Consider the following 24,579-nt stretch of genomic DNA (forward strand, 5'->3'; position numbering starts at 1 on the left):
GTCAGGGAATTCTGTAATTTCTCCAATAATGGCAGAGACATATCAGTCCATATGGAAAATGACAAGCAAGTAGAGGCAAAGATGGATGACATGAGAAATAATAGAAATTCAAATTTGTGACAGGCAAGTCATCATCATTTGTCAATTATTTTCAAAGATGCATGTTTCCACTACCTGTATTTTAATTCTTTGTATTCATGCTCACACCTCTAATATTCACTCATTTTCAAACAATTGCTTAGTGATATAGAACTGTAATATTACTAAAAAGAGAGATGAAGACTAGAGACATGCTTTTCCGCTCTACATTTGTCAAGAGTTAAAAATCACACAACACCAGATTATAATCCAACAGGTTTAATTGGAAGCACTAGCTTTCGGATCGCTGCTCCTTCATCAGGTGGTTGTGGAGCATCTGATGAAGGAGCGGCGCTCTGAAGTTCTAGTGTGCTTCCAATTAAACCTGTTGGACTATAACCTATTGTTGTGTGACTTTTAACTTTGTGCACCCCAGTCCAACATCGGCATCTCCAAATCATGACCACTTTGTCAAGAGTGAAAGATAGGAAAATCAACTTTCTGATAAGAGAGGGCTATGGATCCTTACCGCATCCCGTGTCAGTGCCCTCACCAATCAGATTTAACATGCCTGCTTTGAAGTTAATCAGCTAATGAAGAGTTAACAATGTCTGCTGTATCCTATTGCCAACCACAGTCTAATAAATCAGTACCCTCTTTCCCATGTACCCTCTTCCCCACGTACCCTCTTCCCCATACTGCATAAATTGTTGTTTCCTTTCTGAAGCTTTCTTACTTGGGTTTAAAGATGTTGAAGCTATTTGCCTTCATGACTTCCTCATCAGGATTTAAACATGGGTTTCTAAAAATTTGTCCAATGCTTTTGACAGTGCAATATTGCTGGTGAATCGCATCAACTACAGCTGAAAATGTTGGAATTTGTGATGTGAGTACTGTAAATAATTAATTGAAACAAAGCCATAATAAAACACATCCCAGTTACGTAGTATTCTGGGCTTTGTTAACAAGATGTGAAGTTATTTTTCATACAAGTAAATGTACTGCTTGATCAGCTGTGATGTTGATCATACAAAATTGCTTTTAGAGCACTTAGGAAGTTAAATGGAAATATTTTTGATTATTTGTTGAAGGGGAGGGTTTTCTAAATGCTTATTATGTCATGAATTTTACTTTAAGGTACTTGGTAATATAAATAATAACATATGTTGAATATGTTTAATATGGAATATTCTTGGTTAATGTTTTGGTGGCATGTATTTCAAAGACAACTCAAATTACAGTGAAATGATTTACATAACATCAAAAGTAATGAAGCATAGATTTAAACATTAAATTGAAGGCAAAACAAAATATGACTGAGCTATCATAATCATTTAATAAACAGATTATGAATTTAGCAGAAATGGTGTTTCATCAGATAATTCAGCACTATAATTGTGAACAGCTACTTGAATAATCTCACAGCTTTGGAAATATGAATTATATTCAAATTAAATTATTGAAGGAAACTACATATTCATGTGTATGGAGACATATTCTTCAGTCTACTCTTAAGAGACGCAACATAGCTGTTTAAGGGGAACTTTATGCAGGATTTTCAGAAGCTGAGCATGTGGGACTGGAGATTATGGAATTCATATTTCCTGCCACCAGTGTTATTATGGCATGGCCTAAGCTCTGAGCCCTTTCTGTTCTGAAAAGATCAGATGAATGATAAAGCAAGGGGTAGCATATAGGGTTAATAAAAGGACGTGTTCAGGCCACTGAGAAGAAAGCTGATTAGGTCCACACATTAAGTCGAAACCACAGCCAAGCAATGAAGATAGCCAGACTAGGATGGTGTAGGAACCAGCACTCACCAACCATCCTAAAACCTCCCAAAACCAAACATAAGCAGCTAGTTTTTTGACCACTAGCCAGCCAGTGATGAAAATGTCCCTCCGCTGAGGTGATTTTGCAGCTCTTGCATTTTTAATATTCTAAATCTTTAAATCCCTCTTGAGGCATGTTTTTGTTATCTCTCCTTTCTACAGTTCTTTGAGAATCCTAGGATATGATGGGATTGTCTTATGAGGAATAGTTGGACAAAGTTGGGCCTGTATTCACTAAAACTTTGTTAATCTAATGGAAGTTCATAAGATCCAGAGGGGACTGGACACGATGGATGCTGAGAGGATGTCCCTCCTCATGGGAAAGATCATGACTACGGTACACAATATAAAAGTGATTGATAATTTGTGAAATGTTCTTCTGCAAGTAGCAGTGGAGGTGGGATATTGAATACTTTTCTGTCAACTTTTGACTGATAAGGGAGCCAAAGGATTGTGAAGAAAGTAGGGGGCACAATCAGATCAGTTATGATCTTATTAAATGATGAAGCAGGTAGGAGGTGTGGAATGGCATATTATGCTCTGAATTCATATGCCCTTTTGTCCTACTTAGCTTGGCAGCGCCCATCTCTAATGTTGGAGCTGCCAATCTGTATACTGGAGGTCTTCCTATTGGTGTTCCAGCCTTGAAAGCTCACTCTTGCTCAAGTGCACACCTTGACAATTATGTGGTAACCCATCAAGTAAAAGCATGGCAAATATCAAGGGCCAGGATCTGAACCCAGTAATTCATCTGACTCTGGGTTCTGCACCTAGAACTAAGGTTCAGCGACTTGTGTTTCTATTTGTGGTGTTTTGCATTTTATATTCATTCAAAGTTATTAATTACTTTAAGTTTAACTATTTCCAAAATAAATGTTATTCTCACTAGCTCACTTGTTTGGTATATTTTCCCATTTATCATAAGAGGTAAGATTGCACTGATATGCCAGAGTTGCTGAGCAATCATCATTAGCTAATCAATCTTGACTTTTAAAAAAATTAAATTGTCAGCAGTATAAGACACCACACAATACTTACCTTGAAACTTCTGAATGTCTTAAGTAGTTTGCAGAATAATTACTTTTATTGTATGCCTGTTTTATCAGATGTGGTTTGAGCTTTTGTTAATTTTATTATCGTCACTTTCAACAGCATTTGATTTTTAATTGAAGGAAAAACAAAACACTCTGTGTGTGGTCTTCAGCACAACGCCATCAATTAATCAGAATGGGCTGCCTATTTGGCACTTTTGTCACAGGGGAATATTTCACTTTGCAGTGCTGGCTAAAAGCTAATGAATACACAATATGTTACCTAATTCCTTCCACACATGTATTATTAACAACCCAAAAAATCTTATTCATATTAATTACTATTTATAGTGCTTTTAAGATAGTAAAACATTCAAAGCACTGCACAGGGACACTATCAGACATAAATCTGACACTAAACAATAACACAATATTAAGATGGACCAAACACATGCTGGAAGATGTCGGTTTTAAAAAGTGACTTCAGCAAAACAGAGGTGGAAAACTTGAGGAAGGCAAAAAGCACTCAAATCACCCCTTCATCCCTAAACCTCTACAATCCCAGAGTGGTGGAGTTATCAAAATATGGAGAGGGAGTGATGGTGTCAGAAGATTAGATTAGATTAGACTTACAGATTAGATTAGACTTACAGTGTGGAAACAGGCCCTTCGGCCCAACAAGTCCACACCGACCCACCGAAGCGCAACCCACCCATACCCCTACATTTACCCCTACCTAACACTACGGGCAATTTAGCATGGCCAATTCACCTGACCCGCACATCTTTGGACTGTGGGAGGAAACCGGAGCACCCGGAGGAAACCCACGCAGACACGGGGAGAACGTGCAAACTCCACACAGTCAGTCGCCTGAGTCAGGAATTGAATCCGGGTCTCTGGCGCTGTGAGGCAGCAGTGCTAACCACTGTGCCACCGTGCCGCCCGTAATAGTGTAATAGTGAACTAGAATTGTGGAGTCTAAAGCTTATAGAACCTGAAATAACACAAGATATGGATGAGGCCATGGAGGGTTTGGACTCAAGGACGAGAACTTGAAACTTCTCAATTTTGAAGTAACTGAAATATCATAAATTATTTTAAATATAGCTCAACCTAAGGGCATTTCAATCTAAGGACATTTAATTTGGAAATGGTGGACTTTTTTTTGCTTTGATAGTAATTTTAGTCCTCTTTTTGGAAGTAACTTAATACAAACTAACACATTTACTCTAGCATATATAAACATCATTTGTTTTGTCATCTGCCTGCTGCAAATGTGTTGCTGGTCAAAGCACAGCAGGTTAGGCAGCATCTCAGGAATAGAGAATTCGACGTTTCGAGCACAAGCCCTTCATCAGGAATAAGAGCAGATGAAGGGCTTGTGCTCGAAACGTCGAATTCTCTATTCCTGAGATGCTGCCTAACCTGCTGTGCTTTGACCAGCAACACATTTGCAGCTGTGATCTCCAGCATCTGCAGACCTCATTTTTTACTTGTCATCTGCCTGACCTTGCATAGCATTTGTGACCTGTTCCCACCATTCTGCACTGAAGTGAAACACACCTAGTGGGATAGTTGTAACAATCACAGTGACTGTGTCCATCCAGAGTGATAACATCCTAATCTACCATGTACAAAGAAATCAACTTAAGATCTTTCAGAGTAAGTATGGCATTTAAGCCATTCGATGGGAGAGATTTTAACTTTCAACAAAAGGGTGGTTTTCAATTGGGTAGAAATTATCCTTCTCTGAGATTTTCCTACTTTACTTGGTTGTCACCCTTCTCTAACTCATCCTGTCAGTCACTCTTCTGATCCAACTACATTTAAGTCCTTCACCATCACATCTTTCAGTCTGCTCACATCTTTTCTCATTCTTCATGGCAATCCCATTTCCATCATTTGCCTCACATTTCCTCTCTCCCTCCCTCTCTCTCCACAACAGATGGTCTATCATATCAACATCTTCTTGGAGAATTGCTTCCATGCTCCCACACACTTGACTGACCCCTGATGTGCTGGTTCTTAACTTTGTCCTTTCTGAATACTCAAAATGTACATCTTAGCATCTTCATCTCGTTACTAAGCAGTATTTAGTTATCCCTCTCATTATGGTGTTGTCTATGTCTTTGCACTGTAGGTAAAGGCCAGTTTTACAGTTGCACTGTGAATTCTTCCTTTCACTTTCATTGTTACCATTCTATTGCATAACATTCTATTGTACATCATGTAATCAGTCTAATCAGCTCTTTAGGCTTTAGCCTGAAAATGGATATCAATATTTACCCAGACCTGCCTCAAATCCATTGCTTTCAGGTTTGACTGGAAACAGGGTGGAAGGCAATCTACAATAGAAGTGGAATGAACATTTTAAATATTGTAATAAAGCCCAGAACAGTGAATTCAGCAAAATAAAACATTGCTAACCTCACATATAACTGCACATTGTCAATTTATGCATATCATGTTTAACAAATGTATACTGAGTGCCGTGAGATTCCTGTGGGCTGGTGACTTTACCTAAATGGCAGGATGTAAATCTCAAAGTGCTATGCTCCCAGCTGATGTTTTTACTAAACTAATTGGATCCCAAGCTTAAACCTAAGTGTATCAATCAGATATTGTTATTTGATTTTAGCAAAGTGATCGCTCACTAAAGCATTAGCGCACACTACTCCAGATTTTATTTACATGATAAAGCAGACATTTTATTAATATATATTACTAACAAAAGAAATTAAGATGGAATAAACCAAGCTATCTAATTTCTAATGTAAATTCAGAGGTTTTTAAACTCATAGTAAAAGTATAATCCCATTAATCCTAAAAAAATACATTTATAAATTGAAAAGAAAAGCAACAGTTTTTATATAAATATACAAAACACATGCTTGGCACTGTACCAAAAACACACGTTACATAATACGCAACACCACCACTCATACACTACTCAAACCAGAGTCACTGTCTCGAACATCTTCGTTGATTTAAGTCACTTGTGTCTTTAACTTAGAGACTGGAACTCAGATAACTTTTTCTTGGAGCTATTAGACATTTGGGCTTCAAAAATACCCAGTTTCAAGTAACCTCCTCAGTGTTTTATCCCAACACTTCTAGTTTGGGATTATCACTAACTCCTTACTTATAGTAACCTAGTTTTAATACATATATCCTTCTATTTTCAGGAGCACAGTTTATATTGCCATTTTCATCCAAAGATGTCATAGGACTCCTGAAAATACAAAATAAACTAAAAGTAAAATAACTCTCTTACAGCACCCAAAACTTAAAGAAACTTCTCCTGGTCTTTTAAACCAGATGTTGTTTAATTTCTTTGGCTATAAAACTCTATCAAAGTATACAAAAATCACCAAATCTAAATCTAGGGCTCAAAATCTATTTTAAAATAAATCATGACAGCTACAGAAATGCAAGTTAACTAATAAAATTTGACACACAGAAAATCCAGATGTTACTAACTCAAAAACAAAACAAACTTACAATAAATAACATCAAAAATATGCATGCATCACACAGACAATATCACAAAAGCTTCATGTTAATAAGGATATGTGGCATGCAAGTATAGTACCAGTATGAATCCATTACAAGCTAGCATGTGGCATGTCACACTGGGAATACACTGCTAACTTGGCATTGCAATCTCCTGTCAGGAAAATTGAGATTTTTGGTTTCTGCCTAATTAAGTCACTCTAAACTCTACACTTCCGGCTCCATGAAATTTTACCCCCAAGCCCCAGCCCAGGATTCCTGATCCAAATTTGAACTTGATAGTAGGGTGCAGATACCCAACATAAAAATCAAGCCTTACATTTATGTTTTGAAAGAGTCTGGAAAATTAAATGTTGCAGAATCTGAACAATGATATTGAGGAAATTCTAAGTCTGGTGTTAATGTGATTGAAAATGGGATCATGATAGGCAAGACATTCCTTACTGTTCAAAAGCAAACAAAAAAAAGTACTGGCTGGTTTTAAGTGGAAAGTAGATTTCCTTTTGCCAGGATTTTGCATAATGTGAAAAAAATACATTTTCATTTCCTCACCATTCCTTAACAAATGGCTTTTGTGAAAAACCCTTTGAGTTCCCCAGTTCATTGAATGAATGTCTTTGACATGCTGTGTGGACATTGAAGAAGGGCTGTTTAAGTTATTAGCACAAAGCTGCCATTAGTCTTTAAAAAAGAAGGATGTCCCTGTGAAGAGAGAATTAATAATGTTATATATATTTTGAATCTTTTTCAATTTGCAAGAAATCTGTCGATGATCAGGTACCAACTTGACACCATTGTTATGCCAAAAAAGGAAACATTCATTTTGTACAGATATTAGTCTTTAAATTTATTCCAAATGTATTTGTATTTTTCAGCTTATGTCACCAGCTTTTATCTTTAGTCAGGATATCTAGTGATTTACTTTTGTTACTTATCACCATGAGTGTCTCAGCTGGTAACACAGGACATAAATACAACATTTATTGAATTGTTTGCAATGGGCTGACATCATTGGGATCTTTTAACATAATGGAACTTATTTGGATTAGCAGAGAAAGAATTTTTCCATTTTGGATGTGCCCAAGATGAGAGGCCAGAAATATAAAATAATCACAAATAAATCCAAGAAGGACTGCAAAAGAATCTGCTTTACTCAGAGAGTGGTTACAATGGAATTTGCTATCACAAGAAATAGTTGAAGCAAAAATCATTGTTGTTTTTAGTAGGAAGCTATTTACAGTTAGATTTATTGTCACGTCTATATAAAAATATAGGGAAAATTGTTTTCTCACGTGTTCTACACAAAGTGTCACAATGTTCAAGCCCCATCTTGAAACACTGAATAGAATGCAATATTTTACAGCAATAACATTCACCTTTCTCTCTTCTTCTTGTTCCTCCAATGCTGCTCCTTCAGTTGCTGCTGGGTCTCTGCAACAGTCTCTGGAGTCTTGGTTACAGGCCTCTATTGCCACCACTCCTGTGATTGCCATGTCCAAACTGGAGCCATGGGCCTGGGGATATGCAGGTTGCATACCTTCTGTTCTCCATCTGGTCCTCCTTCAGATGCTGCCACTGATCTGCCATCTGTCCCTTTCGCTGATGCTTCCTCTCCTTTAATCAATCGGGCCTAGCTGCAGGCCAGAAGCCTCAGCCTAGCCTGCGAGTCCCAACCCGGTGTGTCAGCCTGGGACCTTTCTCTTTGCATGCCGAAAGACACCGGGTTAGGATGGAGCTGTCTGGCTGGTCCTTGTGTTTCTGCCTCTGCCTCTGCCACAGTTGCAGCCACTGGAGGCCTCCTCCACTCTCCAGCCTTTAAAGAAAAGATAAAAAGAAAAACAAAAATAAAGCTAATGAAAGTGGGCAAGCCCTGGGCTCAGCCTCCCTACTCCAACCCCATTTCTAGAGATTTCTGAAGGAGAAAGGAATTGAAGTACAAACAGATGATGTTGAGTGAGTTAGGTTTGGAGAGGGCTCACCAATATTGACCAGTGGGGCTGACTGGCCTGTTTTCTTTGCACTGTGTTTTTTGTGTTTTGGATACTTTGACAAGTTTATGTATTAAAAGAACTTTACATTAGACCTTTTGTCAATGAGGTGGCAAAAGGGACTCAGAATTTAGTTTGCTGTTCAACTTGATTGTATTTTTAAAAATTTCTGATTAAAAACAAAATGTGAGCATTTCACAAATCCGCACAATATTTACACTCTATCAACTCTATCTGATAAAGATAGATATTACCTGCAACAATCCATATGTTTGAGCTGGGCTGTTAGAATTTCCTTCCTCTCTAAAATAGGGCTGGCTCTCTTCTATAAAGGTGGATCTTACACATCAGTTGTCCACCATAAGTCTTGCTGTGAGCCTTCACTGATAGGGTGACTTCTAGCTGTGGGTTGTTATCCTCTTTGATTTTGACCAATGGGGTCATGAGCAGGCTTCAAAGTTTCCTACAGAGTCATGCCAATACCTTTCACTGTTGCCATGCCAGGGAGGTGTGAAGTTCATGACCTCAAGAAATGGTAGTAAGTCAAGGTGCCAGAAAGTCCAATTGATATTTCCCTAATACACAACCCATCGGACTGATTGTAACTGATTGCCCCAAACCTTTGTGACCTTGTGACCTTTCCACGGTTCTCTGTAGCCAATAGCTGCTGGTTGTTGTTTAATTTAGCTTGGCCAATTTCTGTTAGGCCCAGTTTCTCTGCCTGTGGGTCAATTTAGAATATCGAATTTTGGGCCCATGATCAGCTGTGAACGTTCCATCAGTTCAACCATAAGCAAGCAATTCTTTAATGGTAAGTGACACTCAGACTGAAAAGGCATTTCAGAAAAATTACTGTCAAAGCAGTTTAATTCTCCTCTGCAGTATTTCTAGTATGGCCATTAATGCATAAATATATCAATGTATTTACTTTAAATGAAGTTAACTCACTTACCTGTTATTGTGGTTATAGACTTGCAAGAGGTTCCTGCTTTGCATTGCTAAAGGCATATTGTTGGTGTCTGAGAGATTGCTTTAAGATCACTCTATACAAATTTCTACGAACTCTTAAACTTAGCACAACGTCTACACAGTTGCTTCTCTCCATTAAGTTGGTTACTATATATTTCTGTATATGTAGCTTATGTACATGTTTGAGTTTTAATCCATTATGCTACACCCCTCCTACCTTCTCAAGCCACTGTCGTTTTACAGTCATTACATCCAGCTACAACTGTCCCAAATCTATTCACAGGTATTGGAACCATAATGATTGCACCAACCTCCCTGATCATATTCATAATTCTCTCAGAAATAGTTGAAAATTTATGTTCTCCAAGCTTTTGTTTGAACATTATTGACTACTGTTCAAGGCTCCAGAAATTGATAGCCCTTCATCTTCCTGGATGTCTGGATAGCTGGTACATCTAAATATTCACCTTCATCTGATCAAGACAAAAGTATTTCTGTTTTGTCATGTTCTTCCTGTTGCATATGGTTCCAAAAGGGCTAATACTTGATTGAATGCATTATCCATTGTGTTGAAGTCATGGAGACTTGATCAGAGGAGAGAAGGAGCTTGTGGAAGTTAAATATAAGGCTAGTGTAATCCTAATGGTCTTTGCAGTCATGTGGATCTCATTTATGATATCTGTAAATAGTTGCAATAATATAATAATATCGTCTTGTTTGTTAATGAGACTTATCTAGATAGACACAGAAGGTTGGAGGGTGGGGTTTGGGGATGGGAGGACGCAGTATCCTAATACACATGAAATTACACCAGACTTGAAGGAACCCAAACAGAACCTGATGATAAGGGTTACTCGTTATAGTGTCTGGATTAGTGGTGCTGGAAGAGCACAGCAGTTCAGGCAGCATCCAAGGAGCAGTGAAATCGACGTTTCGGGCAAAAGCCCTTTCTACCTCGTTTTTACCTTTACTCACTATAGTGAGCAGCTTTGACCCACACCATTCCTAAATTGTGCCACTTAAGAGAAAACAGGACAAAGTGAGAGAAAACATGATGGTGACTCAAGAAACTTCAAGAGAAACAGCTGATTGACAGTAGTGAATACCACAAACTGCATGGTAACACTCAAAGAATACTTCAGAGAATGACACAGAAAGCATTACAGACTGAACAAGGCAGGGGTACTGATTACATTATGAGGCCAATATCTGTGGAAGTGGTCTCACATTTGAGTTGAGGCAGTGAGGTGGTCATCCATTGGGAATTGCAGGGGTCATAAACAAAATGAAACTTTGTACAATAGTGAAACTGTAAGTGGAGCAGCAATTCACGCTAAAAGGGCAGTAATTAAAAATAAGAACATGTAGAACTATGAGATAGGGCTGGAAGAATGAAACTAAGAAAGCCATGAGAGAAAACCCATATTCCTGGAGCACAGAAATAATTAATTAAGACAATCAAGGGAATTGAAAGAAGTACGTGTTTATGGTCGAGTACAAAGTATCTTTGGGAGATAAAGAGAATGCAGTGAAATGCATATTATCTAATGCAGTTCAGCTGTGAAAGGTGAGTAAACATTCATTGCAGCAATAAAACATGGAACAACTCTCAAATACAACATCATTCAATGATAAAATACAAATGAGGAGGCTATAGAATCAGAAATAGTATTGCCAAAAAGATTTAAGGCCAAATGGAACATAAAAAATTGGACATCCTAGAGAAGAGAGTAATCAAGATCCAGAATAGCTTCTAAACTTATTAGAAACTGAACAAATAAAAACATTTCTGTACAGAACTGGGAATAAGGCAAATAATGTCATTGCTCACCAAGGAGTAAATTAGGTATCAAACATATCCAAAGAGATGTTGAAGGCCTTTGACAATTATTTCAACCTCGCAACTAATGACATTCTTGAAAGGATGTGGGATTCAACAAAGAATGCAGCTTCCATGTGCACTACAGGTGATTTCATTAATGATCTCTCCAGACTAGCAGAGAGATAAAACTGCGGCAAATTAAAGTCAAAATTCAATATTAGCAATTGTTTATGGTCTGTTACTGTAGTAAATTTTAACCTTAGGATATTACCTGCAAATGTTTCATACACTCATGTAGCTGTTAGTGTCTCTATCTTGAACACAGTGCACCTTTGATTAGTTTCCTTTCACGATCTCAACATACAGTCGATGGTCTAGGAAACTATAGACCAATTAACTTGACATCTTTCATGGGGAAGAAATTAGAATTGAATATTAAAGAGGTTGTAGCAGGGCACTTAGAAAAGCCTAAGGTAAATTAAAAGAATGCACATGGTTTTGTTAAAGGGAATACATGTTCAACAGATTTACTGGAGTTCTTTGATGAAGTAACATGCATTGTAGATAATGAACAGCGTATAGATGTACTGCAGTTGGATTTCCACAAGGCAATTGACAAGTTACTGCATGAAAGTTCCTGTGAAAAATAAAGGCTTGCAGTGTAAGTACAACACATTAACATGGCCAGAAAATTGGCTGGGTGGCAGAAAACAGGGATTGTCTGATTGGCAAGTTGTGGTGAATAGAACCATTGATCTCTGTGCTGGGTCCTGAGATTTTGACAAGTCATTTAGAAATATTCAATGACCACATCTACTGCATTCTAAGACGAAGAGTTCAAAAGTCACTCAACCCTCTGGGGGAGACACATTCTCTTAAGACCAGAAGACAAAGGAGTGGAAGTAAGGCCATTCGGCCCATTGAGTCCACTCCGCCATTTAATCATGGCTGAGGGGCATTTCAACTCCACTTACCAGCATTCTCCCCATAATTCCTCATGACATCAAGAATCAATCAATCTCTGCCTTGAAGACATTTAGTGTCCCGGCGTCCACTGCACTCTGCGGCAACGAATTCCACAAGCCCACCACTCTCTGGCTGAAGAAATGTCTCCGCATTTCTGTCCTGAATTGACCCCCTCTAATTCTAAGGTTGTGTCCACAGGTCCTAGTCTACTTGCCTCTTCATCTCTGTCTTAAAAGGGCAAGCTCAAATTTAAAAATAATGCCCATTAGTTTTGGACCGACCCATAAGAGAAAATAGACTTTTCACATCTACCTTGTGAAGATCATTCAGGATCTTGTAGACTTCAATCTAATAGGCCCTCATTCTTCTTAACCCAAACAGAAACAAATCCAGGATCATCTATCATTGCCCTTCTAGGTGGGTAGTGGTCATAGGTTTGGAAGGTGCTGTCTCAGAGTCTTTGGTGAACTTTGGCATTACATAATGTAGATTGTAAACATTGCTCTGACTGAGCATCGATGGTGGAGGTGATGGATGTTTATGAATATGTGTCAATCAAGCAGGCTACTTTGTCTGAGACAGTGTCAAGATTTCTGAATGTTGTTAGAGCTGAACTCATTCAGGGAAATGAGAATTACTCCATCACATTCCAAACTTGTGCATCGTTGATAGTATACAGGTTTTGGAGAGTCAGGAGGTGAATTAATTGATGCAAGATTCCTAACCTCTAACTTCCTGTAGCCATTGTATTTATATGTTCATTCCAGTTCAGTTTCTGGTCAATGTTAAGCACAGGGTAATGATAATGGAGCATTCAGTGATGGCAAAAGCATGGAATGTTAAGAGGAAATGGTTAGATTTCCTTCTGTTGGAGTTAGACATTCCCTATCACTTGTGCAGTGTAAGTGTTACTTGCCACTTGTCAACCCAAGTCTGGATATTGTCCAGGTCATTTTTCATATGGACATGGACTGCTTTCTGCTTTGGGGTCTAATTAGTCACCATCAATGCTGAACATCCCCACTTCGGATCTGAAAATGGAGGGAAGTTAATTGTTGAAGCAGCTAAAAATGGTCAGGTCTAGGACACTACCTGAGGAATGCCACGAAAGACATCATGAAGCTGAGATGGCTGATCTTCAACAACCGCAACCATCTTCCTATTTGCCAGCTACAACTCCAACCAGCAGTGAGTTTGTCCATGACTCCCATTGATTTCAATTTTGCTCGGGCTCCTTGATGCCACAAAAAATCGAATGCAGGCTTTATGTCAAGGACAGTCAGTCTCACCTCACCTCTGGAATTCAGTCCACTCTGAATGAAGGTTGTAATGAGGTCAGGAACCCGAACAGGGCATCTCAGGGCAGGTTCTTGCTAAGCAGATGCTGCTTGATAGCACTGTTGATAACACTTTCATTCCCTTGTATGTTCTGTTCAGATTCAACGCTATAGTTCCGATCCCCTGCGATCGCACATTATAAGGAAGTCACATAATAGCAGCACCATTTAAACCAATGGGACCGGAATCATGTTATAGCCAATACAGGTAAGGAAAGTTCGCATTCTACAAATAGTGGTCTAAATTCTTCAATCGTGTTAAAGCCAATTCACATCAAAGAACTGCTGCCTCACAGCGCCTGTAGACCCGGGTTCAATTCCCGACTCAGGCGACTGACTGTGTGGAGTTTGCACGTTCTCTCCGTGTCTGTGTGGGTTTCCTCCGGGTGCTCCGGTTTCCTCCCACAGTCACAAAGATGTGCGGGTCAGGTGAATTGGCCAAGCTAAATTGCCCGTAGTGTTAGGTAAGGGGTAAATGTAGGGGTATGGGTGGGTTGCGCTTCGGCGGGTCGGTGTGGACTTGTTGGGCCGAAGGGCCTGTTTCCACACTGTAAGTCTAATCTAATCTAAAAAATACTTGTTATAGCAGAACCGACTGCATTGATGATTGAGTGTAGACTGATGGGTCTGTAATTGGCTGGGTTGGATCTGTCTTGCCTCATATGTACAGGACATACCTGGGTAATTTTCTACATTGTCAGGAGATGCCAGTGTTGAAACTGTATTGGAAGAACTTGGCTAGGGGAGTGGCAAGTTCTGGACCACAAACCCTCAGTTCTATTGCTGGAATGCTGTCAGGACCCATAGCCTTTGCAGTATCCAGTGTCTCCAGCTGTTTCATGATATTGCATGGAGTGAATGGAATTGGCTGAAGGTTGACATCTGTGACACTGAAGATTCTTGGAGGAGGCCAAAATGTATCATCTACTCAGTACCTCTGGTTGAAAATCATTTCAAATACTTCACCCTTGTCTTTTTCACTAGGGTCTCCAATGCTGGGAATGGGAATGGGAATATTTGTGGAGACTTCTCCTCCTGTTAGTTGGTCAATTCTCCACTACCATGCACAACTGGATGTGTAAGGACTGCAGAGCTTATATATGATTTGTCCATTGTGAAACTGCTTGACCTTATCTGTTGTGTGCTGCTTATGATGTTTGGCATATTCTGGTGTACAGGAAAGCCACACACACACACACCAAGTCCTGAACTACGAAAGCAACCACCTCAACACACACAAAAGAAGTTGCATCAAGACACTATTCAAAAGGGCCACAACACACTGCAGCACACCAGAACTGCGAAAAGAGGAAGAAGAACATCTATGCAATGTATTTGCCAAAAATGGATACCCGTGCAATTTCATCAACAAATGCCTAAGGAAAGACAACGGAACGAGGACATGCCGCAACCCAAAGGACTAGCCACACTACCATACATCAAGAGCATTTCTGAACTGACAGCCAGACTACTGCGACCACTAGGACTCATAACAGCACACAAACCAACAGCCACTCTCAGACAACAACTCACCAGAACGAAGGACCCGATACCCAGCATGAGCAAAACCGATGTAGTGTACAAAATCCTATGCAAGCACTGCACAAAACACTACATAGGACAAACAGGAAGCCAGCTAACGATCTGCATTCATGAACACCAACTAGCCACGAACTGACACAACCAACTATCCTTAATAGCCACACACGCAGATGACAAGCAACATGAATTTGACTGGGACAATACTACTATTGTAGGACAAGCCAAACAGAGAACAGCCAGAGAATTCCTAGAGGCATGGCACTCATCCACAGATTCAATCAATAAGCACATCGACCTGGACCCAATATACCGACCACTGCAACGGACAGCTAGAACTGACAACCAGAAGCGGCAGATTCAAACCACTACAAATGCCAGAGGAAAGATCACAGAAGCACTTCACAGGAGGCTCCCAAGCACTGAGGATGTCACTTAGACAGGGGACAAAACGTGGGCGGCACGGTGGCACAGTGGTTAGCACCGCTGCCTCACAGCGCCAGCGACCCGGGTTCAATTCCCGACTCAGGCGACTGACTGTGTGGAGTTTGCACGTTCTCCCCGTGTCTGTGTGGGTTTCCTCCGGGTGCTCCGGTTTCCTCCCACATTCCAAAGATGTGCAATTCAGGTGAATTGGCCATGCTAAATTGCCCGTAGTGTTAGGTAAGGGGTATATGTAGGGGTATGGGTGAGTTGCGCTTCGGTGGGTCGGCGTGGACTTGTTGGGCCGAAGGGCCTGTTTCCACACTGTAAGTAATCTAGTCTGTAACACAAATTCCCAGCTCAGCGAACAGAACCACAATAGTGTCAACTGGTTCTGGTCATCTGTTTGCAATGAACTGGTTATCAAAATCAGAGTGGTGCTGGAAAAGCATAATAGGTCAGGCAGCATCCAATGAGCAGGAATATTGATGTTTTGGGCAAAACTGGTTAACTCCCAACGAAAGGAATAGCCCATCATTCACAATTTAAGGATACAGTCTTGCCTTTGAAACACCTGAAACTATGTGGTTACTTCAATATTTCTGCCATTATGTTAAAATCTCGTATTGTGTAAGCTCCATCAGACTGGTCACATAACAGCTATGAGTAGAAACATCATGGAATTGAAAAAAAAGCCTCGGAAGAGCTACAAGAGTGAAGTAGAAAATTAAATAAATTTAAATCTTCCTTGTTTGTAATTTTGAAGTGAGAGTTTTTTTCTCACTAACACAGTAATACACCAGTTAGTTGTTCATAAGCAATATGATTGCGACCATGTCTTTAGTTTCCGTCTGACTTCATATTGATGTTTACAGGTGAGAACATCTGAGAAAATTCATTGATGTGAATAAAGGACAGGAAGCATTGATTTCAAAGCCTAGTCATTTAAAAAAAAGATTGTTGTTAATAATTGGGGATTAAACAGTGTGTAAAAATAATCAAATCACTTGTCTCTACCTGAAGGCATACAATGAAGTTCACTTTGTGTTAGATGATGGTGACCCTCATTTTAGACACTAAATGTACAAAACTCAATAAAACTCAGTTTATCATTCACAGACATTCTCTGATATGTTGTACAAAGAGTGGGCAAGAATAGTTGACTACATTTTCCTTTGTTCATAAGAAAATTTAGAATTAGAATCCTTACTGTGTGGAAACAGACCCTTCAGCCCAACAAGTCCACACCAACTCTCTGAAGAGTATCCCACCCAGACCCATTCCCCTACATTTACTCCTGTTTCATGCACATAACCTACACATCCCTGAACACTATGGGCAATTTAGCACAACTAATCCACCTAACATGTACATCAGCTTGAACTGTGGGAGTAAACCGGAGCACCCAGAGGAAACCTGAGCAGACATAGGGAACTCCACACAGTCATCTGAGACTGGAATCGAACCTAGGTCCCTGGCATTGTGAGGCAGCAGTGCTAACCACTGAGCCAACCCTGCTGCCCCTAAGTCTCAGAGGTGATTATAATATTCCAACACACAAGAAAAGAATGTTGCATTATTTTATCCCTGCTCTAAGTAAAAGGTTTAAATGTAAAACCTCACAAAATGAAACAAATGTTATCCTCTTGGATGGTTTTTTAAAGCAGCTGTGAAAACACTAGGAGACATCATTAGGTAGAGGATGAGAAGGAAGGAAGTGACAATTTTTAATGAGGGTTTCTAGAGGAGCGAGAAACATGTCGATGGGCAATTAGAGGTGGTGCATGTTAATGATGACGGCACGTGCCAAAAGATAATCTTTTGAAAATGACCCCACCGGAATGAAAAGAATCCCAGAAGGAAAACTACATTCTTTAAATGTAGATAAAATTTTAAAGAATGATATTTGTATATTCCACATGTATTCCGATATTTTTTGTGTTTTTTTTTCAACTGAAAATAACTGAAAAGTCTGAGCTTTTTAATGACTTTGTTGGGGGTGGGGAGAGCACAGGGGGTAGAGACTGGGTCAAGGTTGCATTAACAGTGATAATTACAATTACAAAATGTGTCATAAATTGCAATTCCATCAAATTTGATCATGTGTTTATACAAAATGGGTGATTACATCCTCTAATCACTCTTACACAAATGTGAGATAAATTTGTCATTTCGAGCATTCTGCAGCTGTTTGTTCTAGTGACATAAACTCAACAATTTAACTGTGCCATGCTTCTTGGAAATAGATTTATCATGCCATTGCATATTCTGGTGGCTTTAAGTTTAATGTATTTAAAGTTGTGTTATAATTTATTTTTGCTAAGGACATATGAACAATTACCAAGTGTCAGCACAATCTGGGTTATAAAATCTCAACTATTGTACATGCTAGCCAATATTATTCTTTAACTCTTAAAAGTTCCAACAAATTTGTGATATCTCTGGACCGACCACATTTCCAGGTTTAAACACAATGGTCCAGATAGAGTCATAGAGACGTACATCATGGAAATGGACCCTTGCATCCAACTTGTCCATGCTGACCAAATATCCTAAATTAATCTAGTCCCACTTGCCAGCACTTAGCCCATAGCCTGCTAAACCCCTTATATTCGTATACCCATCCAGATGCCTTTAAAATGTTGCAATTGTACCAGCCTCCATCACTTCCTCTGGCAGATCATTCTACTATTTGCGTGAAAAGGTTGCTCCTTAGGTCCTTTTTATATCTTTCCCCTCTCATTCTAAACCAATACCCTCTAGTTCTGGATTCCCCCACACCAGGGAAAGGAGTTTGTCAATTTATCCTATCCATGCCCCTCATGATTTTATAAAACTCTGTACGGTCACCCCTCAGCCTCTGACACTCCAAGGAAAACTCCTATTCAACCTCTCCCTGTAGCTCAAATCCTCCAACCCTGGCAACATCCTTCTAAATCTTTTTTGAACTTTTTCAAGTTTCACAACAGCCTTCCAATAGGGAGAGACCAGAATTGCATACAATATTCCAAAAATGGCCAAACCAATGTACTGTACAGCTGCAACATGACCTCCCAACACCTCTACTCAATGCTCTGACCAATAAAGAAAAACATACTAAATGCCTTCTCTCTATTCTATCTACCTGTGACTCTATTTGCAAGAAACTATGAACCTGCACTCCAAGGTCTCTTTGTTCAGCAACACACCCCAGGATTTTACCATTAAGTGTATAAGTCCTGCCCTGATTTGCCTTTCCAAAATGCAGCACCTCATATTTATCTAAATTAAACACCATCTGACACTCCTTAGCCCATCCACCCCCTTGATCAAGATTGCGTTGTACTCTGAGGTAACCTTCTTCACTGTCCACCACACCTCCAATTTTGGTGTCATCTGCAAACTTACTAACTATACCTCCCAGGTACACATCCAAATCATTTATTAGATTAGATTACTTAGATTACTTACAGTGTGGAAACAGGCCCTTCGGCCCAACAAGTCCACACCGACCCGCCGAAGCGCAACCCACCCATACCCCGACATATACCCCTTACCTAACACTACGGGCAATTTAGCTTGGCCAATTCACCTGACCCGCACATCTTTGAACTGTGGGAGGAAACCGGAGCACCCGGAGGAAACCCACGCAGACACGGGGAGAACGTACAAACTCCACACAGTCAGTCGCCTGAGGCGGGAATTGAACCCAGGTCCCTGGCGCTGTGAGGCAGCAGTGCTAACAACTGTGCCACCGTGCCACCCATATATAAATGACAAAAAAGCAGAGGACCCAGCACCAATCCTTGTGGCACACCAATGGTCACAGACCTCCAGTCTAAATAGCAACCCTCCTCCACCACCCTCTGTCTTCTACCTTTGATGCAGTTCTGCATTCAATTGGCGATTTCTCCCTGTATTCCATTTGATCTAACCTTGCTAAGCAGTCATCAGTGAGAAACCTTGTCATACACTTTACGGAAGTGAATATAGATCACATCCACTGCTCTATCCTCATCAATCCTCTTTGTTACTTCTTCAAAAACTCAAACAAGTTTCTGAGACTCGATTTTCCATTCATAAAGCCATGTTGGCTATCTTTAATCAGTCCTTGCCTTTCCAAACACATGTATATCCTGTCCCTCAGGATTCCCTCCAACAACTTGCCCACCATAGGCTCACTGGTTTATAGTTCCCTGGATTTCCTTATTACCTTTCTGAAATAGTATCCCCACATTAGTCAACCTCTAGTCTTCCAGCACCTCACCTGTGACTATCGATGATCCAAATATCTCAGCAACAGTCCCAGCAATCACTTCCCTAACTTCCCACAGAGTTCTAGGTTACACCCTATCAACTCCTGAGGATGGATCCACCTTTATGCGTTTTAAGACAGCCAGCACGTTCTCCTCTGTATTATGGACATTTTTCAAGATGTCACCATCTATTTCCCCACATTCTGTACCTTCCATGTCCTTCTCCACAGTAAACACTGATGCCAAATACTCATTTAGCATCTCCTCATCTCCTGCAGTTCCATACATAGGCTGCCTTGCTGATCTTTGAGGGGTCCTATTCTCTCCCTAGTTACCTTTTTGTCCTTAATGTATTGATAAAATCTCTTTGGATTCTCCTTAACACTCTTTGCCAAAGCTATCTCATGTCCCCTTTTTGCCCTCCTGATTTCTCTCTGAAGTATATTCCTACTGCCTTATACCCTTCTTAGGATTCACTTTATCGCTGTTGTCTATACCGCTTGATTGAATTAATGGTGAACTTTGAGGTAATTGCTGCAAGTTAGCACACAGAGGAAGTTCTGAGGTACTCCCATGCACGGTATGTACTCAGGAATTTCAAAATTCTCATGCGCAGAGATATGCTGACTAAATCACACTGTGGATGCTTCTAACAGTTACTCACCTTTTGTTGAGTTTGGCCCAATGTCATGAACTTGCTCAGATATTTCTTTCAGGATGAGCAGAGATAAACATCGCTTAGTCAGAGATGTTGGATGCTAAAGTAATTAACAAAGGAAGCTGTATCAGAAAGGCCTCCAAACATATTTAAAAGTAAACTTGCTGAACAATTAATATCATCACTCACTCATTTATCCAGGCCACAGTTTTATCATAATCAGCAAAACTCAGCTGAGCATGGCCAATGACTGTAAGATCTAGCCAATGACAGTGACACAAATGCTAACATTGTAATAATAAACTACTGCTGACATCAGAATAGCTTTATTATTATAATATTGACCCTGACAAAACTCAGTTTATTATATTGTGCTAAACAATTGAAACAAAAAAACAAAAAATATGGAAATACTCAGCAGATCGGGCAACGTGTTGGGAGGTCATGTTGCGACTGTACAGGATATTGGTTCAGCCACTTTTGGGGGAATACTATGTACAATTCCAGTCTCCCTCTTTTAGGAAGGATGTTGTGAAACTTAAAAGGGTTCAAAAAGGATTTACAAGAATGTTGCCAGGTTTGGAGGGTTTGATCTATAGGGAGCGGCTGAATACGCTGGAACTATTTTCCCTGCAGCGTCGGAAACTGAGGAGTGGCCTTATAGAGGGTTAAAAAAATAATACTAGGCATGAATAGGGTAAATAGACAAAATCTTTTCCCTGGGGTGGGGGAGTCCAGAACTAGAGACCATTGGTTGAAGGAGAGAGGGCAAAGATTTAAAAGGGATTAAGGAACAACCTTTTCACGCAGAGGGTTGTGCATGTATGGAATGAACTGACAAAGGAAGTTGTGGAGGCTGGTAAAATTACAACATTTAAAAGGCATCTAGATGGGTACATGAATAGGAAGGATTTAGAGGGGTAGGGCTAAGTGATGGCAACTGGGACTAGATTAGGTTAAGATGTCTGGTCGGCATGGATAAGTTGGATCAAAGGGGCTGTTTCCATGCTGTACATCTCTATGATTCTATGAGAATGAGACACAAAATCAGGTTTCAGGTTGAGGACCTATTGTCTCTTCAATTGTTTGGAGCTTTGAAATTATTGCGTTATACAATGAGAAGGTCACAACTGTATCACAAAAACATACAAGTGTGTTTTTCCAAAAAACACTCAAAAAGCTTGAGAGTAAACGAAGCCTGTTTGACTGGCACCCCATTTACCATGTTCAAAATTCCCAATTTCCAAAATGGCTGCAGTGTGAACAATATGTGCTGCAGTAATTCACTAAGGTTCTTTAAACGGCAGCACCTTCTAAACTCACAACCTCTATTAAAAGGAAAGGAGTAGCAGATGGATTGGACCACCACCATTTGCAAGCTCCCTCCTAGCTACAAATGGAACTACATCATTGTTCCTTCAATGTCACTGGGTCTTCATCCCAAACAGCTCTGTGGCTGTCCTTATCCACATGGACTGCAGTGCTTCAAGAAGACCACCTTCTCATGGACAATTAGGTATGAACAAAAAAATGATGGTCGAGCCATTGATGTCCACATTCTTTAAATGAATAAAAATAAAGGTTATATTTGTGAGAATCAAAGCAATGCTTTACCAGAAAATTTGTAAAGAATTAATTTGTAAAGAAATTATCATTTATATTAAAATTATTTAACGCTTATTCAATCTTGCATCCAATGAGTTTAAGAGAACAGGCAGAACAGATTATCTTCTCTAACAGTCTCAATGTCAGTGCAAAGTTATGCAGATAAAGATGATAGTTCTCTTTGGCTTCCTGACCAGAAAAAGGAGATGCAAAGCTCTCTCAACAAGTGTCTGCTGAAACTTTTATTTTAAAACTCTGACTTTATGAACACAATAAAAAATATATACCAAGCTCTCAATAGCATTTCTAATTATTCAACTGACACTTTTGGAATGAATCATTTGCTACTATGTACAGTTACAATGCTGTGAGAAATTCGGACATTTTGTGAATAAGCATTGCTCTCATGGATTTGTAAAGTGTCAAAGGATACATTGATTAATGCTAATCAATCAGATTTTTCAAAGGATGTTTTCAGTTAATTCTACCAAAGAAATAAAATGATCCAATTTTTTCCAACCTTTGCACTCAGAATCTTGTTGAACAATGAAAAACTCAATGTTTTCCTGGATAGGTGTGGCCTCAATAACAAACCAACAAACACACCTATCCACCACAAAGCAACGTGTTTGATCAGCATCCCTCTACTATTAGTGCACATACTGTTACAATATGGACCATATGCAGATGTACAGCAATAGTTCATCAAGGTTCAATTAACAGTACCTTCCTATCCCATGAATGCTACCATCAAAAAAGGATAAGAGCTGCATTATCATAGTTCCAATTCTGCACATTGCCCACTTGCCAAGGAAAGGGTACATAAGAAAAAATAATTCCTTACTGTTGACAATCCATCAACTTTATTTGATCTCAAACCTAAAATAAGACAGGCTGAGAAGACTTTCTTATTGAATTAAGACAATGTTCAACCACATGAGAACATAGAACAGGCCCTTTGGCCCACGATGTTTTGTTGAGGTTTAATCCTAATGTTAAATATAGTAACTTAACCCACACATCTCTCAACTCACTGCTATCCATGTGCATGTCCAGCAGTCGCTCAAATGTCCCCAATGACTCTGCTTCCACCACCACAGCTGGCAACACATTTCATGCATTCACAACTCTGCGTAAAAAACCTACCTCTGACGTCTCCTCTATACCTTTCTCCCAATATCTTAAAGCTATGACCCCACATACCCATCAATCCTGCCCTGGGGAAGAGTCTCTAGCTATTGACTCTATCTATTCCTCTCATTATCTTGTATACCTCGATCAGGTCTCTTCTCTTCCTCCTTCTCTCCAGAGAGAAATGTCTGAGCTTATTCAACCTTTCTTCATAAGGCAAGCCCTCCAGTTCAAGCAGCATCCTGGTAAAACTTCTTTGCACCCTCTCCAAAGCCTCTCTATCTTTCTTATAGTCGGGCTGCCAGAACTGGACACAGTAATCCAAGTGTGATCTCACCAGGGACTTGTAGGGCTGTAGCAAAACCTCGCAGCTCTTAAACTCGATCCCTCTGTTAATGAAAGCCTAAACACCATTTGCTTTCTTAACAACCCTATCCACTTGGATGGCAACTTTGAGGGATCTATGTACTTGCACACTCAGATCTCTCTGTTCCTCCACACTGCCAAGAATCCTGTCTTTAATCCTATATTCAGCATTCATGTTCGAATTTCCTAAATGCATCACTTCGCATTTATCCAGGTTGAACTCCATCTGCCATTTCTCAGCCCAGCTCTGCATCCAGTCCATGTCACGCTACAGCCTGCAATATCCCTCAATACAATTGACGACACCTCCAATCTTTGTGTCATCTGCATATTTATCAACCCACCCTTAACCTCCACATTCAAGTCATTTATAAAAACTACAAAGAGCAGAGGCCCAAGAACAGAGCTCTGCGAGACCCTACTCAACACTGACCTCCAGGCAGAATATTTTCCACCTACAACCACTCTCTGTCTTCTGTCAGCCAGCCAATTCTGAATCCAGATAGCCAAATCTCCCTGTATCCCATACTTCCTGACTTTATGAATGAGCCTACAATGAGGAACCTTATCAAATGCCTTGCTGAAGTCCATATACACCACATCCACCTCTCGACCTTCATTGACCTGGCTTGTCACATCCTCAAAGAACTCAATAAGATTTGTAACTCAACATGATCTGCCCCTCGCAAAGCCATGCTGACTGCCTTTAATCATGGTATGTTTTGTCAAACAGTCATAGATCCTATCTTTCAGAATTCCTTCCAAAACTTTGCTGACCACAGATGTAAGACTGACTGGTCTGTAATTGCCAGGGATTTCCCTTCTACCCTTCTTGAAAAGAAGAACAACATTTGCCCACTTCCAATCCTCTGGTATGACTCCCATGGAGAGTGAAGAGGCAAAGATTTTCGCCAGTGGTGTAGCAACCTCCTTTCTAGCTTCCCGGAGCAGCCTAGGATAAATCTGGTCTGGCTCTGGGGACTTAGCAATCTTAATGTTTTCCAAAATGTCTAGCACATCAACATCATCAATCTTGATCTGGTCAAGCCTGTATCCCCGCTCCTCAAAGTTCTCATTCACAACAAG

The 24,579-nt window shown here is 39.9% G+C and overlaps 1 protein-coding gene across 10 annotated transcripts in view; it reads left to right on the forward strand.

Moving 5' to 3' along the window:
• The window catches only part of tncb (tenascin Cb), a 438,107-nt gene that overhangs the window by 108,555 nt on the left and 304,973 nt on the right, over positions 1-24,579 (forward strand). For 5 of the 10 annotated variants that reach the window (XM_060841315.1, XM_060841318.1, XM_060841319.1 and 2 more), the window contains one exon: positions 13,637-13,744. The exons of the other annotated variants lie outside the window; for them this stretch is intronic. The gene's annotated coding sequence lies outside the window, so the exon portion shown is untranslated. Of the gene's footprint in view, positions 1-13,636; positions 13,745-24,579 lie in introns of those variants that run through there. 10 annotated transcript variants of the gene reach the window in all.

Source organism: Hemiscyllium ocellatum, chromosome 21, assembly GCF_020745735.1.
Source record: "Hemiscyllium ocellatum isolate sHemOce1 chromosome 21, sHemOce1.pat.X.cur, whole genome shotgun sequence".
In the NCBI taxonomy this organism is placed as follows: Eukaryota; Metazoa; Chordata; class Chondrichthyes; order Orectolobiformes; family Hemiscylliidae; genus Hemiscyllium; species Hemiscyllium ocellatum.